General features: G+C 32.5%; 1 protein-coding gene across 3 annotated transcripts in view; it reads right to left on the bottom strand.

Annotated features, from left to right (window-relative positions):
- MAGI2 (membrane associated guanylate kinase, WW and PDZ domain containing 2) overlaps positions 1-14,700 on the bottom strand; it is a gene marked incomplete at both ends in the record, with an annotated part of 1,136,641 nt that overhangs the window by 814,366 nt on the left and 307,575 nt on the right. The gene's annotated exons all lie outside the window — the stretch shown is intronic.

Genomic DNA, 14,700 nt, shown 5'->3' with positions numbered 1-14,700 from the left:
ATAAAAAGGCCTTGCCCACCATTCCTCCTTTCCTTCAGTCTCTGACAAGCACTGTTCTACCTTATGTCTCTAAGAATCTGACTACTCTGGATATCTCATATAAGTGGAATCATAATACTTGCTGTTTTGAGACTGACATATTTCACTGAATATATCTTCAAGGTTTGAAAAGATTTTAAAGTTATTTAATGTTACCCTAGATTTAGGTAAAAGCAGGTGATAAAAAAAGTTAAAAGAAAAAAAATGACACAATATTAATGCTTTCTCTCATAAAAAAATTATGACCTAAAAAGACAGTTAAAATAGCATTTATCTAAAGATAAAGACCTCTTCGTCTTTTTCAGTCAGTAGAAAATGCCCACCCTCTTACTATTTCCTGATCGCAACTGAGCAAGCCTGTGACTATTCTCAGCTGTCATTTCAGCCCAATTCACAGTCTGCAGGTCCTTCACCAACTGCACTCCATCTCCCTTCTCTTTTTCTTTCTGTCTAATATGTGGGATATGCCAAGTGATGAGATGCTTTCTGGCAGCCTGAGAACATGCTAACTATAGAACAGAAGATCTAGTCTATCCACAATAGTAAGCTAGAATCACTCGTGCCTAATATAACACGGGTAAGCTCACGATGTGGTCCATGATGAATCATGTCAGTGTAAACCGTTTCTTGTACTACAAATATACTACATCAGTCCTCTCAAAAGTTTCTCTCCATAAAAAACAACACATTTGTGTCTATCCATTCAACAACTTGGTTGTTGTGATTTAATATAAAATTTCTTTCACCTAAAATAGTCAAAAAGTACAAAGCAATTCTATAGATGATTGAATTTGTTTTATAAAGATTTTTCTTGCCTCATGTTTCACAAAATATTATCCTTTATGATTTACTGTAACATTTTTCAAGCAAGGGAAGTTTATTTACCTACTATCCTGATTATGTCAACTTCTGCAAATTGCCTACCCAATATTTTTCTTCTTTTCTTTTAATTAAAGACATTGATTTAGTTTCACCTCCAAATATGCTCAGCTTCAGGACATGAATTTCAGTAGTCTGAAGCAGTCATACAGTCTAATTTCCTGCACTTAATCTGCCCTTCCAGCATCTATGGCCCGACCCATAGACTCCCAACACAGAAAGAGGAGATTTCATTAAACTAGACTTGATATCTGAGATATAGCAGCCATATTTTGACCATGAAATGATATACACAAAAGGGAAAAAATCAACATGCTAACAATATTGGAGTAGAAGTTAGAAAGTCTGGATTTCTAATGGTTTCACTGGGTAGCTAAAATAATGTCAGCAACCATATACCTTAAAATTTCTTGTTGCATGAGGAAAAAAAAGTGCTCATTTTCTAAAAAGTATTTTTCTGTTATATGATCTCAACCAAAATATGTGTATAGAAATGTTTAACATATATTACATATAAAATGTACATGTGCAGTTATTTAAAGGGATATTTTGCCTTGATTAGAGATTTCAATTAAACAATAATTAAGCAGCTATGAGCAGACAATGGATGAGCAAAAAAAAAAAAATTGAGCCTTGGTCTTGAAGTCACTCAATTTAAGATTTATGAATTAAACTTTTAGAGATAACCAAAAAAGTGTGAAATTCCTAATAGTGTATGTTCAATGTATATTATTTGTTTTATGAAAAAATAAACAATGTTATTTTATTTGCTCTAGTACCAATATTTGGTTTTATTGTTGTTTGTCTGTAGAGTTTCTGTTTTGTCATTTGTTAATGATATCTAGATTTGGTAGTGTATATAATGTCTATGCCAATCATTTTCAGTCCAAAATAGTCAAGCCTTATTTTCTACCTGAACCCAAACAAGGTTTTTCAATCTGACATCAAAGTATAACTTAAGTATAACAAAGTATAACTTAAGAAGAACCTCTGGGAGAACTCTTCCTATTGCAAATGAGGAAAATGAAGCTCACACAAATCTGTCAGCTCTGCTAGGTTCAGAGCAAAGATGGGTTAGGGAGGAGAGGGCGCATCAGAGAACAACTCCATGGATTATTTGGGGGAGAAAGCTTTAAAAGGAAGTCCCTGGAATATTTACTGAATAAATAAATTGCAAATGCTGTAGCAGAAAGAATGCTCCACAGAAAATCAAGTTTTAGTTATTACTCCAATACTTATTCATCAAGTGTTCTTACACAAGTCCTTTCATCATTTCTAGGTCTCATTTTTCTTATCTGTAAAAGGTAGGCAACTTGGTTTAAGCATCTATAACAGAATACTATTAGACTGGGTGGCTTAAACAAACATTTATTTCTCACAGTTCTTGAGACTGAAACATTTAAGGTCAAGGAGTTGGCAGTGTCTGGTGAAGGCATCTTCCTGGTTTGCAAATGACCATCTTCTCTTTGCATCTTCACATGGTCAAAGAAAGAAATTATGATCTTAGTGCTTCTTCTCATAATTATCAGTTTCACAAGGGCTGCACTCTCATGACCTAACTTTTCCCCAAAATTCCCGCCTTAATTGGAGTTAAGATTTTTTTTTTAAGATTTATTTTATTTATTTATACAAGCACTGGGTATAGTCAGAAACATGGGAGGGTGAGAGAATTCACCAGAGCCAGAGCGGGGAACAGAACAGGCAGACTGACAAAGTACACTGCTGAGGGGAGCAGCGGGCACAGCAGGAGAAGTCTATCATACCATGTGGGACCCTCACCAGCGACTGGGGATCAAACTGGTGCTACAGGGGCTGTGGGCAGCCAGTGCTCAACTTCTGCACCACTGGGGAGGCCCTTGGAGTTAAGATTTTAATACATGATTTCTGTTTTGGAATGGGTGTGTGGTGGGGAGGTGAGGACACAAACATTTAGTCCACAGTAGTAGGTGTACAGCCAACTAAGATCTTTGCTAGATCTAAGTTCTGTGCTTCTATATGAAGTATTTACCAAGTAAATCTTATAGTTTAGGAATTACAAGATTTTTGTTAGTCAGACAACCAATTTTATTAGTTATAGACCACAAGTTAGTTATAACACTTAAGAAATAAAGCCATGGATAGCCTCTCTTTGATACTGCATTTTATTTTCTGAATTTTCCAGGAAGCTAAGGACATCAAAGAAAATTGAATCCTTATTTTGTCTTTGTTACCTAAGTAGTAAAATTACCAAACAGAGTAGACTGTAAAGATTTGGAAGAAGAAGGGGAAGACTTATCCATATGTTTTAAGATACGCCCATGAGTAACTGTCAATTTATTTTTTGTTAATTTATTGGATGGTGGGGAAGGAAATAGAGGAATGAACAGCAGGAAAGCATTATAAGGCTATGTTGCTATGTTCCCTTTTCAAAAATAGTTTCTGCTTGGCTCACCTCAAAAATAGAGAAATAAATCACAGAAAACTTGATTGATTCTGTTGAGATCCACAGCCACAAAACAGGTGACAGACATATCTAATCCATTCTGCCAGAGCAGGCTCCATCCCCTTCTTAGGTGGAAAATTGTGTCTTTGATTTCTGATGATGTAGAGGCCCATCTCATTTTCAGGTGGTTGGAGTACTCCACCAAATCACTGATACACTTGATCTGTACTAGCCGCTTTCTAAACTATGAATGAATAAAACAGTTCTTTCCCAAAAGTTCCCCTTTGACTATTTTATACAGGAACACACATATAATGTCAATGGTAGCTAATTACAGATGGTCTAGTAAATTGCTTTTCTATAGCTGGAAACAATTGGGCATATGGAAATTTACATCTGTTTTATATTTTACTCCAAATATGAGAGAATATAGTCAGTTCTTTTTATCATGTTTTCATGTCTTCATGTGTTATTTTTCTTCAAAATTTTGGCAGCATACTTTATATAAGAAATATAATAATAAAATACAACAAAATATATTAAGCACTTGTACATCATTAGGTAATTCAAATTTCCTAGAGCTGATAATTACTATTTTAGACAAAATGGTAGAGATAAATGTAAGTGGTTTATAATATTCTCCAGCTCTACTGAAAATGTTTTTTTTTTTAATCATTTTCTTTCCCCTACTATTACACAGATGGGATATTATTGTTGAATTTAATTTTTCATTGTTAGCCTTTGTTTCAAACTAAATGTTAGAGATGTTCTTATAGTTATGTCCACAGACTCCCATGGAGAGGGACGTGCTGGCTGTGTGAGTGACTGGCACTGCACATGTGCTGTACATGCTTTACCCAAGTTCACAATCAAGAAATGCAATGGAAGTGCATAGTGGAAAACAAGTATATCTAAATTTTCTACAATGTCTCAAGATAATTTCCTTGAGGATTAGGACATTTCATATTAATTTCATTGATTCACTTAACTCCTAAACATTAGATGTCATAAAAAGTAGATTGTACAACAAATTTAGCATAATGAGAGCAAAAAGACATGTGGACAAAAGGAATCTGGTCAAATTCAATCCATTTCTAAAAACCAGAGAGTACACCACTGTAAATTTCTAAGGTAAAAACTATTTATTAGAGTAGTTGTGAGTGGATTTGACAGCATTGAAGATTAATAAATCTCAAAGAGTTAAGTTTCTCCATGAATTTACTATGATCAAAGAAGGAAACTATTGTCCAAAATATCTCCATAATTCAGCTGCAAAAGTTTTGCACTTAGGGTCTTGGTTTATGACTTTAAACGTTTATTCCAAAGCTTAAGCATACATTTTATAAATGCCTTGATAAAAATATCACAATTGTTTTTTCTTAGAGAATTCAATTCACAGCTTTTCCTGCATTAGTTTCTAAAAACATAAGAATACTGCTCATACTATGGAAGCCTGAAACACATTCACTTATATAACTAAAAGTGAAAATGTGAATATTTAAACAATGAATTTTTAAGTGAATTTAATTTTATGTAGCAAACTATTATTCCCAAGTCAACTGAAAAATTATATTTTTTAAAGAGGTGGTACTTATTATGAATACAATTAATAAGGCCTAGCAGGATTAGATTTTTTTCTATTATTTCTTATTTCAGAAGTATAAAGCAGGATTGGTGCTCATTATTTTTTTCTTTCTTTTCTTTCTTTCTTTCTTTTTTTTTTTTTGCTAATTGTTCCAACTTGTAATTGCCAGGTAGCCTCCTATAGTAGATGGTCTGCTCCAAATGGTTTCATTCTGAAGTGTCCTGAAATAGAATATTCAGCCTAAAATGACAAATGGGAAACCACGGTTTTATTTGTGTGATCACTTGCAATGAAAATACAGAGAAATTCTCTTTAAAAAAACTGGTTTTAAAGAACAAACAAAAATATCCTTTATCAGAGGTGTTATGATATACCAGTACTGATAAAGCTGTAACAATTCTAAGCACATGATTTCAATCCCTACAAAGTAGCTGGACTCAAATAATGAGGAATGTATTCCAAATGTTTGCTTGGAATGCAGAATCATCTTTCCCCATAGAAATAATGTGACATGTTATAATTACATCTTTGGCCCACCTATAAGTCTTTTAAATTAATTGAGCTGCTGGAAGATATTATTCACAGCATGTTCAAAATACATTGTTATTACACATTACAAGGCTTTCTGGGGTAGAGCAAGGGTGTAATGGCTAAAATTCCAACTTAGGCTGATACTTTTAAAAAGAAAACCTTTGAATGAAACACTGCCCACTCTAAAATCTTAATGGGAATTCTTGCTGTTATTACCAAAAATTCCTCCAAGCAATAATGGTTTAGACATAGGGAGAAGGAAGGCAGCCTGTAAAGAGTTAGATTCTAAATGTATTCTGAGGTCCTGCTTGCCTCAGTTTCTACTACCATCATCCAATTGGTCAGATTTCACCATAAAATAAGCTCTAGTTTCCTTCCCTATTTCTTAGCTTAAGAGGCAAACACAATATCATTTTGAGATTTCCTTGGCATTCTTAAAAATAATTTATTACTCACAAAATTACCAGAAAACTCTGATACGGCAATTCCCATAAGATGTGTAAGCCCCGAGACCTATAATCTATCTACATTAAATACACAAGAATATATTGACCCTGTAGAAAAGATAATGGCAGGGAGTAATATTGGAATATTGAGGCTTATAAAACCTAGAGGTTATATTCAGATTTCAGAAGAAATTTAGGCACACATAAATCAGTTGGCTATGTTACTCAAGGAGTGTGTCTGTGCACATACTTGAATGGATACATGTGTTTTAAGAAAGCAGAAGTGGGTGGCATTGAAGAGTGAGAAAACAGTAATTGTCACTATTAGAATGGAGGTGAAGGAGGTGATGAAGGTAAGACATGGAAATATTTCTTTGTCATTCCTGTTCTAGGTTATTACAACTCTCACCACTAAAAGACTAGGTGTTCATTTGACTCATGGAAATAAAAAGCAGAAATTGGGTTTGAAGAGACTGAAACCATCCATACTGTGTCTGAGACTGCAGTGGAAAGGGAAGGGGGGTTATCCTTAAACACTGAAGCTGGAAAAGAAAGCCATTCCTTTTGATAAGTGGCCAAGTGTGCTATGCCCCCAAGTGATAGAAGTATTTGACAAGTAGGACAGTAGGACCATAGCAAAGGACATGAGTGAGTTATATTACAAGGGACATTTGCTGAATTATAAAATTACTTCCTCTGACTACACTTTGAGACTATTTATATACTCAACAGGTTATTTCGAGGTTGCTACCTTAAACAACTTGAGTTCATCTCTAAATTGCTTTGCAGTGAACGTCTACTAAATCGAAGAAATATTTTTTTTAATTCATGTATTTATTTTCCTAATTCTTTTTTCTCTTTTGGACAGTATTTGATTTTTCCCCTCAGTTGTGGTCCCTGTAGTTTCTCCACCACCACAGTCCCTGTATCCATCACCATAGTCACTTGTGCTCTTTCCTCTTCTGTTTTGGCCCCTCCCCTGGTGTCTGCCTCAGATCTATGGTCTTCCTGCAAGTTTTATCCTTTTCAGAAAAATAAAAACTTGAACTCAGCAAAAAGGAGATAGTGGTTAACAGAGAGATACATGGAAAAGATGGAGAGGACAGAAGGACAGTGTGGGCATGGGCGGTTTGGTGGAGGCACCAGAAAAAAACTGTGGAAAAAAAGATCAGCTTCAAAGTGATAACAACAACAACAACAACAACAACAACAACAGAAATGCATATAGGGAATTTGCAAATTTGATAAACAAAAATGACTCTGGATAATCTGGTGTTGCAAACTGAAGCATAATGACTTTTTGAACTGATTTTACTTTTTATCTTCAAACAGTTTTAAACTTACAGAAAATGTTCAGGAATAGTGTAAAGAATTTCCATATACCCTATACGCAGATTCATTAGCTGTCAACATGTCACTACATTACTTTGGCCATTGTGTGTGTGTGTGTGTGTGTGTGTGTGTATGTATGAAAAAAAAAAAAACTACTAAAATATCTCCTTGAAGTAAACTTCCATTTTCACCAACTATTACCATTTTCTCTTAACAACAAATTTTTATAAAAATGTTATGTAACTTTTATAAGAAAGTAAAAATCAAAATCAACAAACAACTATGAACAAGAGGCACTCTATGAGGGGTGGGGGGCAGGGAGGGGAGGGATTGGGGTCAAAATAAGGGGGTCACAATTGTATGGGGAATATAAAAATTAAAAAAAATTAAAAAAATTAAAAAAATAAAAAAAGTAAAAAAAAAAAGTTATGTGACTTTACCCAAAAATGTATCTTGAAATCAAGAAAATAGTTCAGATTTTAAACTTTATCAGAAATCAATTTTTACTACTTTTAAGCAAGAGAGAAAAACCAATATGAAGAGGGGAACATAAACACACACACAGCTTCTACATGACCACATTTTGGGATGCTACAGCACAGGTCGTGTGTTGAAGGGAACTGAAGGTTAACTACTTCCTCTAGGCAGGTTCAAGAAACATAAGAGATTTTAATGCTGCTCAATGACTCATGTTTATCACATAGCATTTATAAGACTAAAATCAGGGGTAATATGGACACTTTTTTTTCACATTTGTGTCATTTCATTTTCCTGTTTAATATAACAGCTACTCTTAAAAGTGTAGTTTAGTGATATAACTCTTTAGGACTCAATAAATATTAGTTGAATTATAGTCCTGTTCAATTGATGACTTGAGTGATTCTCCCAACAATGATAATTATTTCAAATACATGACTATATTGGAAATTACATAGATCAAGAAAAGATTTTAGTTTTATTTGAATCATCTTATATTAGTACAATCTACATGGCAGTTATTAATTTTATTAAGCAAAGAAAAAAATCTTGAAATAATTAAGAAGAGGTTTCATTTTAGGATGTGATTGACTAAAGATGGGATTTGTAATTGAGAAAAAACATCATTTTAAATTAAGATGGTCTCTAATGTACAATCTTTATTGATTTTGTAGCTACCCTTATGACTTGAAATATTTATATTCTTTCAATTATAGCTTCAAACCAGACAATTCTGTTTTATAATGAGAGAGGCTATAATTTGAAAATTGATTTTAATTCAAATTCTTTAGTGTGAAATATGTAAGGTTTAAAGTAGTAAAAACAGATTATTTAACATTTTATTCACTTAATGTTAATGAAGTACAATAATGCTATTCCCCTTTATGTGTAGAACATTACTTATTTCAGATTCTTTATGAATATCACTGAATTTGTCCAACATGGGAAGTGTAAGTGGCAAATAGGACAGTGTTTGATTTACAAATAATTAAACTAGTTCAGCTATTAATTGACTTGGCTAAGCCCACACAAAAGAGTTGCAACATTTACTGGGTCCTCTTGATTTGATACTAGCAATTTCTTTGTTATGTTAGAAATAAATGGGAAGGGGCAAGACGGTGTGATGGAAGATTGTATGTCTCCAAAGGACACATATCGGCATTACCAGGTTATTTTGTACATGATATACAAGGCTCTATGTCATGTGAGGATGAACCACTTGTGCTAAAAGAAGTGTTTTATACACTGCATGGTACTGAACCCAAAGAAAGACTTGAGGTCCTGTTTCAAGTTTAGACTCTAGCCTTTCTTGCAAAATGCTAAGCTTAATTCTCAAGAAAACAAAACCACACACATAAAAAAGAGTACACAGGTGTTGGTGACTCAAATGCATTTGAATTTGGTGGAGGAGAAGTATCAAAGATTTCACCAACATGTCCAGTTGGGTGATTGAGGGAATGATGACAACATTGACAGAGATTGGATTGTTAGAGCAAGGTGTTTTGTTTTGTTTTGTTTTGTTTTGCTTTGTTTGTTTTTAAGGCTGTGGAAACTTGGCAGACCACATGGAATCAACTACAGGTTAGATGTAAGTATATAAAAGTAAACAGGAAAAAGTATCTACTGTGCTGGTAAGAGTGGTACTGTGATGGCATCTACCTTTCAAACAATTGATTTATGCTCCACATAAAATCAGGCAATGAAAGAACATTGAAACAGAAATAATCAGAATTCTCCTTGGGAGCAAAGTGTCCCCAGATCTATTTTAGAATGATGCTTTTCCGTTTATATGACTTGGATTATCTATACACAACAGTGAAGGATAATTTGTATGCAAATATTGTTTTCACAAGTTCATGATAAAATTGCAAAAGCCTGGAATACTGATATGGATCTTATCGCTGATTACTTTCACAAGTGGCTCTCAGAAACAGAATCTCAATAAATCACTACCTTTCTAAACAACTATCACCTTATCAGATTGCTAAGAGTTAGAAATAGCAATCATGTTCTTCATGACCATGATACAAATCATTAAAGAACTGCAAGAAATCTACCCCCACTCTTTAGTACTATGCTTTTAGAATTATCATCCTCTTGCCTGTTTTATTTGGTTCTTATCTCTGCTCAAATACCATTCCTCATTCTATATAAACTTACCATCTCCCACAACTCCACCCCCATCATTCACCATATTCTACTTAATGACATTGCAGTTACCATTACATAAAATTATATTACATATATACTTGTTTCTTTTTTAAGTTGTTTCTCATAACATAAGCTCCATGGGAGAGAACCTGATCCTCAGTAGGTATTCCATAGGCATCTGCTTAATGACAAATGAAATGGATGCAAATAAAAAGCATTTTTTTGAGAGACTATGAGCAAATAATAGTACAGCACAACAAGATGCCATTCTATCTCAAAAATGCCTAATTTTTCTAAATTAAATGTTTAACAGACTCCATGATTTATTTATATTATGGGCTAGATTAATATCCACAACCATGAAAGGCAATTAGTAAATTTTATAAATCATGCCAACTTTTTCTAATTCAGTCACAATGGCTAATTGGTGGCATATTAAGGTCAAGTTTTATATCTTGATTAAAGGTGTTGTATAAAAAATGTTGATTGAATTGGACTTCCTAATGTAAAATGAATGTTCAGTTTCTTCCATTAGTAATTAAAGATATCCCATAATCAAAGCACATTTGTCACGTAAGAAAGTGTTTGCCTAAAGTTAAAGTATATAATAATATATAAATATCAAGTTTTGTTTCCTGCTGTAGATAATGTATAATAATAGATTTGGGTATGTCACCCAAAAATTTCATCAACAATAATTACATTTAGAAAAGAACAATCACATATAAGATAAAAATAATCAGTATGATCTTTAATATATTCACACAAGTTATAAAACTGTACAGAACATTAACTATTAAACAAGCATACTATCATGTTACAAGAATGCAATGGAAAATTATGAAACTAACTCTCATACATCATTTTAGTCCTTTGCTGACATTTATAGTAAGTAAAAATGGAAGTTTTTGACCTAGTAAATCATCATGAAGAAAATAATTGCCAAATGCAATTATTTTTAGTATGTAAATTTTTATGCTTCAAAATGGTATTTACAAAATCTGTATCATCTATCACTCCCTCGGTTTCAATCAATATAAGACTGTAGAGCATATTACCCATTCTGAAAGTGGAACATCAAGGTTAGGTTTAAATATCTTTCTTACCCATCAACTTAGTATCAAATGTTAAGTTTGTAAAGTGTATAAAAATATTGTAGAAAAAGTTCATCTGTGACTTTCAGACAATCTATTATTAAAATTATGCTTTATGCAAAGAACATTAACCAGAGGAAATTACTAAACAAAATATTTCACACTCAGCTAGTAAGCATCTGGTCAAGAACGTAGGATTTCATTGGTCATTGAACATTATATATAACCACTAAAAAGTTATTTTTGAACCTTCTAAAATCTAGAATCAGTATAAAATTCCCATATTCCTAAAGAATGTTTGGGTAGAATGGGCTACCAATGTATGGAATTATTTTGTTTACCACTACAGATTATTTCCCAGTGATGAGGAATGAGTGTAACAGAAGACAAAAATTCATTGATGGTACATGAATTCTCAAACAAATGGTCTTATCAAAATTGCTAGAATCCAGAAGATTTCTGAACCACAAGTCTACATTTGGAAGATCTGGTTGAAAGATCTCCCCCATATATGGAACTCTTCTTTGGTTTCTTCCTTAGTCTAAATCATCACTGAATCATCATTCCCAGCAGTCTCATATGTCAATTAGCCAGAACATGGTCATAATGGCATCAGGCAAAGGTGAACAAGTCAATTCTGACCATAGAGACACAATGAAAAGTCACTGATTCTTGGCCTTGGTCATGTACTTCAGTAGTACTTTCAAATACAATAGATAATAATGGCAATAACAACCAGCAGCTTTCCCAAATTTAACTACTATTTAATTTTTTATTAACTTGAAGAAATAAGAATTTCCTAATAAGGAATTAAGGGTCTCAGTAGCTGTCTGGAGCACAATGGCAATTTGACTGACAATCCTACATGTAGACCTTAATGTCTAACACATAGATATTTAAATATCTGCAAAAATCTCCCCTACAGGGCATATCACAGGGAAATAATCACCTCCACAGATGTTTCTTGACACAATAAGTTGAAAAGCATGCAAAGTATTTGGTTTGAAGTATTTGTTTTGGAATATCTACTTTCCTAACACATGGCCATTTTTGAATCATTTTACTTCTGGGGAAAAGATGAAAGAAAAAGGCAATCCTGCTTTGGAATTTAAGATGAATTATTGTTGCTAACCATAAAGTAGGTATTGTTTATGAAACATTTGGAATAAAAAAGTATTGAAATCTATTAGGACTCTAATAAGATTCATATGATGTGATTAAAGAGCTAACTTTAAGCTATTTTACCTATGGCAAATGGTAAATATCATGTCATATAGATATCTTTAAAATGATAACACTGGTATTAGTAAATTAAAGTATAAAAAGATTCATGAATCGCTTTTTATGTAGTCCTCCTAAAAATAGGTAAAGACATAATTATGTAAATTTTGAAAGAGAATTGTTTCAATCACTATCATAAGGTAAATGGGAATATGGCTCAAAGATGGTTAGGATATTTAAAAGTATATAAAATAGAATATATATGTGTCATGAAATCAAGTTTTTAATTATTGTAATTAGGAAATTAAGACTTCCTTCTAAAAAAGGGAGAACTTCTGATTCAGTGTATAACCAATTAGCTATTTTTCTAAACATAAACACATATATGAAAATGAATGTGATAGAGTCCCAATTCGTATTCCTTTAAATTATATGAGAAAATATACTTTAATTTTGGCTTAAAAAAATTTTGAACTTAAAACTTTGTTAAATGACTTTGGACTAATTTCCAATTATTTCAAGAGAAATTTATATGATGAGAGACTTAAGTTTTATGACAAAACATTCATAGGAAACCTCTTTCATAATCCCTACATTATAAGGCTCTCTAATGAAATTAATTACTGAAAAAAATCTTAATATCATTTTAGGATCCACTATAGGGAATAGGAATTATGAATATATGTGCTATAAAAGCTGTGGCAGTAGATCTTTAAAACTCAATAAAAACATTGCATTTCTTTTCTCTACAGACTGAACTATGGAAATGTAAGTCTCCCACTATGATGGCCTATTAGGAGAGTTATCCAAGCATGAAGGTGAAAACTGTCAAAGCATGAGCTTGCATCTCGCTTGGTATGTCCCTTATTTTAAATTGTGTAATCCACTGTATGTCTTTGTAATGCATCTTAATAAAAGGCTATACTGTTATCACTGTCCTTGTGATCTTATAGCTACATTTGGGTTAACTTATAGAAACCAACTATTCAAATCTTACTCTGAAAATTCTGATAGCAATATTGGTCAGATAGAAAAAAAATCAGAGAAACACATACAGAAAAATAAAGTCTTAGAATACACATTATTTTATCATTAGGGTTTGGAGTGGGGTGGAAAATTTTATTTTGTCTTAACTAGAAAATGAAACAACGGACACAAGAATATCACTGAAATAATATTGTTCACACATCATACACCATACACCACGCACACATGTATTCTTACATCAGGAAAAAAGCCAGAACATTCTGTCACTGAATGTAGTTGGGTTCATGTATTTAATTCTTCATTTCTTCATATTTTAAGTCAGAAAAATAAATAACTTTTTCCTCCTGACTAAAAGTGTCATTATAAGTTTAAAGGTGCTTCTTAATATTTTTTAGCTGTGAACTTATCACACTAAATGTTTAGACATAAGTATTAAGTAAACATATAGATAGATATACCTATATCTATATATATCCAATATTTAGTGTATAAGTTAAACTTTTCTAATGATTAGTTTCAGAAAAAGGAGATTAATGAAACCAAATAAACATTTTGCAAAACTCAACATGTTACATAAAAACTAAAACCATTTAGGGCCGCCTTGGTAGAGCAAGGTTTTAAGCACAGCACTATGAAGGTATTTGCACCTTCTTCAGCACGAGTTCCATCCCCTGCTGACCAGGGAACAACCCACATGGGACAGCAGACCTCTCCTGACTCTCCCGCTGCTCCCCTCAGCAGTGTATTTCAGTCAGTCTGCCTGTTCTGCTCCCCACTCTATCTCTGATGAATCCTCTCACCTCCCACACCTCTGGCCTGTATGTACCCCAGTTCTTGTATACATAAATAAATAAATCTTAAAAAAAACAACTAAAACCATTTAATAAAAATAAAATGTTTTGTTCTTATGTATTACAATTACTCAAATATTGATAATTTAAGAGGATTTTCCTCTAGGAAAGTTACTGCTTTCATAATTTTTAATATTATTCATTCAAGGAGATAAACAGATTCAGAAGATGGAGAAAACTAATGATATGATTAAAAGTGTGAATAAACTGAAATTTGGAAAATTCAGTTTATTTAAACAAATATTAAGTGTCTAATACAAATTGTATATTGTACAAAGACTAATAGGAAATAAAAGATTTCTTAATAAGATATCTTTTTCCTGCCATCAGATCTTAAGATTAATAAGGAAAAAGACAAGTAATAGACTTACAAAATAACATAACAAGTGTTGTTATTGCTTTGGTATTATCTGACCTTTTATTTCTCTATATTCCCTATGTAAGTGAAATGATCTGGTATTTCTCCTACAACATTGTTTGCTTAGTATTATCCTCTCCATTTAGGTGGCACACACACACACATATATAAATTTAATATATAGAATATATTATATGCATAATATATAACATATAAATTATATATAAATATAATTTAATATATTCAACTATAAAAATCTTGATCTATATATTTTTTTAATTTATAACAAAATCATTAAACATTTTGCTTTACATTTCCATTTCTAAA

This window comes from Talpa europaea, assembly GCF_964194135.1.
Source record: "Talpa europaea genome assembly, chromosome: 3".
Classification (NCBI taxonomy): Eukaryota; Metazoa; Chordata; class Mammalia; order Eulipotyphla; family Talpidae; genus Talpa; species Talpa europaea.
Note: the sequence above shows the minus strand (reverse complement) of the source record. Positions and strands in the feature narration are given on the sequence as shown.